The sequence below is a fragment of the Macrosteles quadrilineatus genome, unplaced genomic scaffold, assembly GCF_028750875.1.
Source record: "Macrosteles quadrilineatus isolate MER2022 unplaced genomic scaffold, UCM_ALF_1.0 Scaffold_2__2_contigs__length_208266976, whole genome shotgun sequence".
Taxonomy (NCBI): domain Eukaryota; kingdom Metazoa; phylum Arthropoda; class Insecta; order Hemiptera; family Cicadellidae; genus Macrosteles; species Macrosteles quadrilineatus.
This window is the reverse complement of record NW_026542595.1, coordinates 176,280,507-176,290,954: the sequence shown is the minus strand read 5'-3', so window position 1 is coordinate 176,290,954 and position 10,448 is coordinate 176,280,507. Positions and strand designations below refer to the sequence as shown.

Sequence of the window (10,448 nt, the reverse complement as noted above, 5' to 3'; positions counted from 1 at the left end):
CTATTTTACTAAAATATTTCCATAAATAAGACATATTATTCCCTATTTAAATAACAATAGATTTAACAAGTGCTTAGGTTTGCTGCTACGGGGAAGGTAAAAAGTGTTTTTTGACCATACATCTATAGTATAGGATGAAATAAATAAATTTGCCAAATTTGATCAATATGTACCCATAAACAAGTAAACTACAACAATTTTCATTTTCTCCATAAGAATAACATGGGAATTTTTAATTACACAATTTTTGAATTTTCTCCATGACCGTTAGGCATACAACAGCGCTTCAATATACTAAATTATTTCTTTTTTTTAAGCTCTACAAAACGTTTTAGAAAGAAATCGCAAAATTTTTTGTTTTTAGGTTCAAAAATGGGAAAAACCCATTTTTACCCCATAAAACCCCCCATAATCCCCCGTTCCCATGGTCCGATTATGCTGGATCGCGAACTCGTTCGAATAAACGTAGGTTTACACGTTTGTACCAAATTTCATCAAAATCGGATCATTTTTGCTCAAGTTATCGCGCTAACGGACACATATATATATAAATATATATATATATATGATATTGAACGGATGGTGTTTTTGGCCTCTAGGGACCTCAAAATGAAAAATTAGATCGGTCTCGGGTCCAGGTCTTACCATGAGTACTACGGTAATAGCTTATTCCCTATATGGGAAATTCGCTAAAATGTTTAATAATAATTTATTACAATACTTTATACTGTAATATAGACACCAGTAATTAAATTTGCATCATAAACCAGGAGAACCGAGTGGTGCTCTGCTTCCCCAACCAATAAAATCAACGGTGTCACCAGTTTACTATTCTATCACGTGCTAACTCCAGTTGTTGTAAGGATAGCATCTCACACTGTCGCCCAGTCAAAAATTAAAAACCTCTTTGGTTTAAGGTTTGTTTAGCAGCCGTTATATTTCTTTTCACCACACTATGATGTTTTTAGCTGTTTTACATACGTTAATTGGTGGCTGAAAGTCACGTTTTGCTGGCCATGCCAGCTATCGTTATTATTTGGGGAGGGGACCAAGTAGGTTTCCCAAGGGCCGCAAAATCAGCTGCCCACATACTTACTTACTGTAAAACATGAATGCATATTAATATGCTTTGCAATAGAATTGTTTTATTGTCACGGTTGCCTAGCAACTATTTATTATTATATTTGCCGATTCCACAAATTATTTCTCCACACAACCTTAAAGTTGTAGTTGTGTTGACTATTAGTATGCATTATTTTTGTCGTAGTGGTGAAAAATAGCGTTCGTACCACGGACCGAAATGGTTTTGCAGCTCTCGATCGTTTTAAGTTCTCGACTTCGTCTCGAACTTAAAAACTATCTTGAGCCGGCAAAACCTCATTTTAGGCCCTAGGTACGAAATATACTGAAAATTTTGTATTTTTGAAACAGTTTGGTAACTTTTTATAGCCATTTTCAACATCTACAACTGTGTCTAAAAACCTGCCGTTGCAATTAAATTTTGAAATTTATGTTTAAATTTATATTTTATGGGTCCAAGGGGGGAGCTTAGCCCATATAGCCCCCCCCCCCCCCCTTGGAACCGCCACTGCTTTGATAGAGATTTTGGTAAGGTTGAAAATATGAGGAGAAACCCAAAGAGAGGCTATTATGTTCCTTTTGATGACTGAGTGGTGGTTATTGTGGTGTTATTGTTGTATAATCCGACATCTTTTTACAATACTCTTTTTGCTTGCTCCCAACTCCCAGGCTCCCGAAATAACGTGCACCCAGTCATTTCAGATAAAGATTTTGTTTCCCTAGATGGCATTCAAAAATATTTTGTGAAATCTGTGAAAAGTATATGTAAAATGCAGTGGTTGCGATTTGGAAAAAGCCACACTTGGGCATTGCTCTACAAAACTAATGAACTTAATGTACCTGATGGGTTTTTAACCAACTTTTAAACTTAGATTTAAAATAAAAAATTGTATTTGTCACTTGTACCCCTTGGCTTCTCACCCCTTCATTTCATCTTCGGAGTTATTTATCGCAGAAAGCACATTGTTGGTCGTCATGTATAAAGTAAAAACATATCACTCGGATTTGAGAAGTAAATGTTCGATTTTTTTATAAATTTATTACACATGTTTCAGCAGACCAAATGACATAAATAAATAGATCGTTCTCATAAACTCTAGCAAGTTTACTGTTATGCCAGTATATAAAATAGGAACTCCTGTACATATTTTAACCATAAAGAGATTTACTTTTTGCTAAAGCAATGCTAAGCACAGTTTTTTTACCATTTCTCACATAGTACTGTAACAGTTAAATGCATGTACTTTATTTTACATTTGAAAATAACAAAAACAAGTATAAAACTTTAAAATTTTCATGAAACCTAGAAAAACTAACTTTAGTTTATGGTCTACCAATAACAAATCACCCATGTATACTATTTCCTTTTTATTCTAATATTCACAAAATCACCTAAATAAAACAGCATATTTTCCCCAACAGTTGGCGGGTAAACTGAGAAAAACGGAGGGAAGCAGCGCGGCGCGCCGGGCGACGGTTGCTGGCCGATTCTGCTCTCCTGATACCAAAGTACATCCTAGAGATGACGTCGGAGGTGCACAGAGAAAGGGTTAAATAGGTTCGACTTTGCAGACTCGCCGCCGTTTCTCGCGTGGAGTATAGTCTAGCGGGTGAACCTCTTCGTGTTGAGGCAGGTCATGGTTGCGACTGCGCCGGACGAGTCCATGTTTTGGCGGACTCTCGTCTGGGGGGTGTACGGTCAACGACCTACCGCAAACACCCTGCCGGTGGACTCGACTTCGCGAGTGCATAAGTTTGAAAAAAGTTTCACCAAGAGTAACCGTAGGGTTTGATGACGTCGTCGGTGACGTACAAGATGCACTGGAGTGATGTCAAAAGTGGAAATTACTCTGGATATTCGCAATCGGCTCAGTTGCCCGAGAGGTGCGATCGTGAACACATCTAAGATATATTATGAATTTTGTGTTAAGTGCGGTACGAATATATTATTATTTTTATGGAATTAAAACAATAAGTTAAGTTAGTTAATACGAATTATAATATAATGAGATTTTTAAAATTGTAAATGAATAATAATAGTTCCTGGCAATGAAAAGATTAATTGAAAGTGTATTCACCAAAGTGCCCATGTAAGTACTTTTGAAAATTTATAAGAATGTAGGGTATGTAATTTTTTACTGAATATTTATCTCTGTTTATCAAAGTTAGGAATTTCTCTAAATAGTTAATCATTTGAAGCCATAGCGAGGAGTTTTGTGCACACCAAAAAATATTACCGAAGACATAAGTTTAACAATAATCGAGTGGTGTGAACTAATAATAATGGATAATATTTTTACCCCATTAACTAAGAATGAATAAAAGTAATAAGAAACTTGTGAAAATTATGTTATATTGGCTGGAATAGGAATATGATAATTTAAATTAACGTTATAGTCACTAAGCAATAAATAATATCTTTATTCTTGTAGTGTCTGTTTCTTGTTTTCATTCTAAATATTAAATCTCTGAAGAAAATTGAGGGAATATGAGACATTCACTGAGTCATTCAGTGTTACCACATTAGCAATATTTACAAGTATTTTAATTTACTATACTTTGATAATTCTTTAGAAACCTGAACCAAGTTGCAAAATGATATTGAAATCGTTCTGTCTGATTGCGTTACGTAAATACACTAAGGTACTTTCATAGACTATAAAAAGCCATAAATGCCAAACAAACTATCTTATCTTTGACATCAAGGTCTAACGATAAAATATATTTCTAGCGACCTCGAGTGGTTTATAACACCTCTTGATTTATTAGTGGTTCTCTGAGTTGAATTTTCAGCATTTCAATTTCGAAAATTAAATATCCAGCTCATTGGTCAGAGCTTGAGAGTTTTCAAATGACAGAATTGAATATTAAATACAATTTTTGTTATTTTCGTGATTATATTTTCTATACAACACAGGATTTTTAATTTGTAAATATTTTCCTGTCCTGTACAATTATATTCTTTGGTCAAAAATTAACTTGGTTCAGATTAGATTGCACCTTTTTGTATAATGGTCGGTGTGATAATCCATGCCTGCCTTCTTTCTTATGTTAACACTACCTTCTTTGAACTAACATATGTTTTTTTTATTATTATGATTTTGTAAACATTATCTTTTTTAAATACACATCTTTTGTCAAGTCCTATTAATTTTTGTCTTGTCTGTCCTTAATATTTTTAACAGTCGGAATAAGATTGAATATAATAATGTCTTCGTTATTAGTTTAAAGCGGTAACATTAACATAAACGTAGAAAACCTGTACAAAGTTATGACAAATGCTATTAAAAAGTGTGTGGAATTAATTTAGGATTTACTTCGATATACTGTCCAGGTGGAAATTATTTTAGAACCAAGATTGTATAGCAATATAAAAAGACAGACAAAACACTTTCATTCCAATAATAATTGTATTTATGGAAAATAATATTAAATACCGGGTACGAGTATTTTTATAAAATATCGTTAAATTAATATCGTTAAAATATCGTTAAGTTTGTTCATCGAATCTCAAATAATTAGACAATTCGAATCTGCTTACTATGTATATTTTAGCGCAATTTAAATTTTTTTGACCTGGCAAGTTTCTTAAATTCTATAATTTTCCTATACTAGTTAGTTTATATATATTATTAGTTCGTTTATCTTTTCTAAATGATTTTCCAATCGTTCAACTAAAACGTGCATATCAGTAAGATTAACAATTGTAGGCCTATGTGATTTTTAGAAACAAGCATATTTAAAACAATCAGGGCCGGATTTCCCAATAGGCCCGGTAGGCCCGGGCCTATGGGCGCAAGGTCCCAGAGGGCGCACGGCCGAGAGTATTTTTTTTTTATACCTAGGCTATCTAAAAATAAAAAAAATAAATAGTCACAGTTGATAAAAAAAACTCCAAAGCATTGTGATTCTGAAGTTCATAAGAAGAAATAATTGTTACAAAATCTAAACTATTTTTCAGAATTACGTATCAATTTCGTTTCAAAATTGGTAACGAACATTGGTTATACGGGAGTAGGCTGTAGGGATGTTGACGTTTACGAGCGCCCAAGGAGTACGCATCGTATTGCCACTGCACTGCCACTATGCTGGTTTGGGCTCGGCACTACTGATCAGAGTGATTAGGGGCGCATGCGTGCTAGACATTGTTACTACCCTCACCTCACAAAACAAAAGTTATTAACTAATCTTTTGATTAGTTTACAACAATCTGCAGGATCAAGTTAATAAGTTGTGTTGAATATTAATACAACGATGAATTTACCATTAAAATTAACCAAAAATATTAATCTCAGTTTGCATTAGAAAAATTCAATACCCTCCAATGCACCAATAATGCTGTCATTTTCTCCTCAGACCTAAGGATCGACGGTTGGCCGGAATATTTCTCTGTTTTGCTTTGGAAATATATAACCTAGATGCAGTACGACCATAGATTAAATATAACTCAAGTCGACTTCTTATGACATTGTTAATTCAAATTTTTTTAATGTCTAGTTCATGTTGGTGACACTGGACGTTAGTTTTGACGTAATTTTGTTTCCATTATTTTAGGGTTAGTTCTATGATGTGTGTTTCAATTTCTTTTAATATAACCAGGAGACGACCTATTGTTGATGATTAGATCGTTTTATTTTAGATAAACTAGGTTTAAACCACGATTACTAGAAAAATACCGCTATGGATCATAAACATAAACAAATGACGTTGTTGGCCCGAATCCTATACTAATAGCATTGAACATATGTTTTGGCAGTTCCATTTAAGCAATGTTAAATCATGTTTTTTTCGGGCCAAAATTGTCATTTGTTTATGTTTATGATCCATACAGGTATTTTTCTAGTAATCGTGGTTTAAACATAGATCAAACATACTAGGTACTATTAAATAACAAGAATTGTTTTCAGCTAATCCAAAATGATGACAAATCTACTAAAGGAGTATGTTTAATCTATGGTATCACGTACTGTTTGGAGATCATGTTTTTTGGCCTGGAATTGGAATCAATGGCCATGTTTTTTTTTCAGGAATGCTCGGTGGGTTGAGTTGTTTTGTTTCAGTCCCACAAGCGTTAGCATTTGCCAAAAGCATAAAATTGACAAAAGTGTTTAAGACGGCATTTTGTTAAGGCTATAAACAAGTCAATTCTTAAAAAAAAATTGCAATGATTCCAACGAGGAGTGGTATTTAAGCAATAAACTTAGGTCAATGGGCATGATATAGTTTTTAATAAAGGTTTGAAGGAAAGTAACTGTGACCAGACTAGGGGGCGGAAAATTATTTGGGCCTAGGGGCGCAAAAATGCTAAATCCGGCCCTGAAAACAATCCCACTAAATTTCTAAAATAGATACATCATGGTCGTATAATAAATGCATAAGTAAATTAAACTGGCACCTATTAGAAAAGACATTCATATAAAACAAATCAAACATAAATGTTCCACAAATTCACAAATATCTTTTCCAACTAATTATTATTAATCAAGTACCTATGGAATATAAAAAATGATTGTAACCTGATATCAATAATTGTTAGTATAGTATATAATATATTAATTATTTTCTTTTGTTCTCAGATCTTCTCTGAACGCCTTTGTCTTGATGCGAAGGCTGTATAAATTTGGCAAGGACAAGGCAGTCTGTATTGGGTAAGGTCAGGGAACGGAGAGTCTGCGGTGGCGGGAGGAGTGATGGATGGGCGGGGGGTGTGGAGGGGGGCGAAGGCCATCTACAGAGGTTACTCTCGGTCATTCGCGCGTGACGTCATCAGTCACAACCAAACCCGTGACGTCACTGGTCGATTTCACACATTTGAAACTACCCCCTGTAACTCCACTCCCATCTTATATATGGTGTATGTGCTTTAAAATAATTCTGACATTTAAAAAAATCTATAGTACAAGGTTTAATTGTTGATATAAATTTACAGATTTTTTTTCCAATCTAAGAAGTGAATAAGAACATTTTTAAAATTATAAAAAAAGAGGGCCATTAAATTCTGGAACTGCAGGTTAGATTCACTCAAAGGCCGGCACATTTTGCTGCAATTTGCATTGTAAATAAACAGTATCAACAATCTGACACAGACTTTCTCCCATTAGTTTGCCAACAACCCTTATCCATAGAAAATACTTCTCTATCGAAATGAAGTACTGACCACCCAATAAATATTGGTGGTGATCGGAAGTCAAATTTCTCAAAAAAATGTGCATAAAAAATGTAAGGTAACTTTTTTCAAAACCTGTCCAATGTTGGGAAAAGCCAACATTTTTAATCCTGATTTTAGGGGTTTTCCCATAATTTTTCCGGTTTTAGGGGGTTTTTATATTTTTGCCAACTTTTATATCACTCTGCAAAATAAAACCATAATGTTTTCTTGCAACTTTTAACAATCCCTGTGTCTGTTTTTTCGTTTGCTTGGACTATATAGAAACCATCTATTAATACTTCTGTTAACTGATTAAAATGTGATAGAGACTTGAGAAATGCTACTTTTCTAGAAGTGCTACGAAAATAAAATATGATCTTGGTCTAGCGCCAACACCCCCGGGAAAATTATGAAAAGTCACCCCAATTTTCTAATTGTCATCCCCCGAATTTTATAATCCCCCCCTGTGTGGTTCTTATGGGGAATAAGCTCAAAAGTGGCTTACTTTGGTATGCTGATCTGAAACACTTAGAAATGTGTTAGAAACTTGCTTTGCTTAAGTAAGCAATCTAATAAGGCACCATCCACCCAAGGGGGGCCTGGGCGTGGGCGAGCCAAAGGCAAGTTTTATTTATTATAAAAGAAGCTTACAGATTTCAAAGTACTTACTTTACTACTGTACCACTTTATTTTTGCTGACATGGGGTTACTATATAGATATTAAGAATCATACAATAAATCTGTCAAGTTGTTGATTCAGAATCTTTGGGCAAAAACACTTTTATATCTTATTGTATAGGAAGGATATGGATAAGGCTGAGTGAAGAATGGAGTAAGATGATCTGTGTAGCTCAGCCGCTTAGCACACAACTAAGCCACAACACAACTAAGTGTCTGATGTGGTTTGCAGTACTTCAACTGACATTCTTCTTGAGGAAGGTATATGAATAGGTAGCAGTGGCGGATCCAGAGGGGGGGCGAGGGGGGCGACCGCCCCCCCCTCGGGCATACATATACATATATTTTTTACTGCATGTAATACAGTAGTGCATACAAATTGCGTAAAATAATTTGTCACACTAACTTTGGACAAAGAAATGGTAAAAAACTGTGATTTAGGAGACTTAGTTTACACACATTTTTCGGAGGGGTACCCCCGAACCACCCCTGACTCCCTGGTTCGCCCCCCCCTTGTGACTGCTCTAGATCCGCCACTGATAGGTAGCTGACAAGCAGATAACATCTTGTCATGCCCTCTTTGCATTTAATGCCACTATAAATACTCTTCAATGGGGATTTTTATGATAAATAAATTGTTTGTCAACTGTGTTAAATAATGTTAGCTGAAAGTCGTCTCTTCAAATTTACTTATCAAAAATTGAATTGGAATGGATTATTTTTCAATTGGATAGTGTAATAGCTCTTATGTTTTACATGTGCATGTGGTTAAATCTTTTCAGAATTAAAGTTGGGTTTAGCGCATTATGATAAATAAATACTTTGTTTGACAACTAACTGTGTTAAGTAATGTTAGCTTAAAGTCGCATCTTCATATTTACTTATCAAAAATTGAATTAGAATGAATTATTGTTCAATTGGATAGTGTAATAACTCTTATGTTTTACATGTGCATGTGGTTAAATCTTTTCAGAATTAAAGTTGGGTTTAGCGCATTATGATAAATAAATACTTTGTTTGACAACTAACTGTGTTAAGTAATGTTAGCTTAAAGTCGCCACTTCAAATTTACTTATCAAAACTTGAATTGGAATGGATTATTGTTCAATTGGATAATGTAATAACTCTTCTGTTTTACATGTGCATGTGGTTAAATCTTTTTAGAATTGAAGTTGGGTTTAGCGCCTTATTTGATGAATGAAAAAGTGAAGTACCAATTTCCAACTTCATAAATAATTACCGGTAGGTAGCACAAGTTCATGTTACAAACACCATCATGAAGGTCGATCATTTTGTGGATAAAAACATAGTAACAGAAAAAGACAAAGTCATCGACTTAAAAAATTAGTGTAAACTACAGATTATATAATAACAAATTAAATTATCAAGCCACATTTTAGCATAACAAACAGAAATTCAATTAAAACACATAGTTTCCTTTTGACTTAATCAACATTTACTTTGATAATGGCTGTTTTCACATAGGTAGGCACATAGGTACATACAATAACAATGTTTTGTTGATACTGGAAATAACTGACTTAGACTAATTGTTACATCTCTGATGGAATGACATATCATGTTATACATTGTATGCAATACCACTGGCTATTTGATACTGAAGTATTAATAGTTAAAGGTAATACATAACTTTACTAGACAGCTATATTTATTCATAGTGATTTACATTTATTACATTCTTTTGTTTATGATGGAATCTTATTCACAAATATTTACTATGTACAATTTCACAAAAAATAAATACCCCCGCCGCAGCAAACCTGCCGACTAAGCGAATTTCCATTTGTCTGAATTGATTTTCAGTTAAATATATTTTAATAACATTAGGTTTAACGAGTACCTAGGTTTGCTGCTACAAGGAAACTAATAAAGTGTGTTTTTGAGTAAAATATTGATAGCTTAGTACAAAATAAATAAATTTACCAAGTTTGATCAAAATATATCCATAAACAAGCAAACTACAACATTTGACAATATTCTCCATAAGAATAACATGGGAATTTTAAATTTAATATTTTTTAATTTTCTCCGTTACTAATAATCGAACAAAAATACTTTGATAGACTAAATTATTTGTTTTTTTAAGCTCTTTAAAAAGGTCTAAAGAGAAATCGGGAAATTTTGTGTTTTGAGGGTCAAAAGTGAGAAAAACCAATTTTTACCCCATAAAACCCCCCGTAAAGCCCCGTTCCCATGGTCCGATCGTGCTGGTTCGCGAACTCATTCAAGTTTATCTCACTTTACACCTTTAAACCAAATTTCATCAAAATCGGACAAAAATTACTCAAGTTATCGCGTTCACGGACGTATATATATATATATATATATATATATATATATATGTCTATATATATATATATACATATATAAAAATTTGAACGAATGGTGTTTTTGGCCTCTGGGGACATCAAAATGAAAAAGTAAATCGGTCCCGGGTCTAGGTCTTACCGTGCCACCTACGGTAATAGCTACTTCCCTATAGGGAAATTCGCTAAAAAAGAAGCGTTTGAAAGAAGTAATA

At 33.8% G+C, this 10,448-nt stretch overlaps 1 long non-coding RNA gene across 1 annotated transcript; it reads left to right on the top strand.

Annotated features, from left to right (window-relative positions):
* The first annotated feature begins 2,786 nt into the window (after nt 1-2,786).
* LOC128987034 (uncharacterized) lies at nt 2,787-7,161 on the top strand. The gene is made up of 2 exons (XR_008490185.1): nt 2,787-3,170; nt 6,657-7,161. It is a non-coding gene; the product is annotated as an uncharacterized LOC128987034 (long non-coding RNA).
* The last annotated feature ends 3,287 nt before the right edge of the window (nt 7,162-10,448 follow it).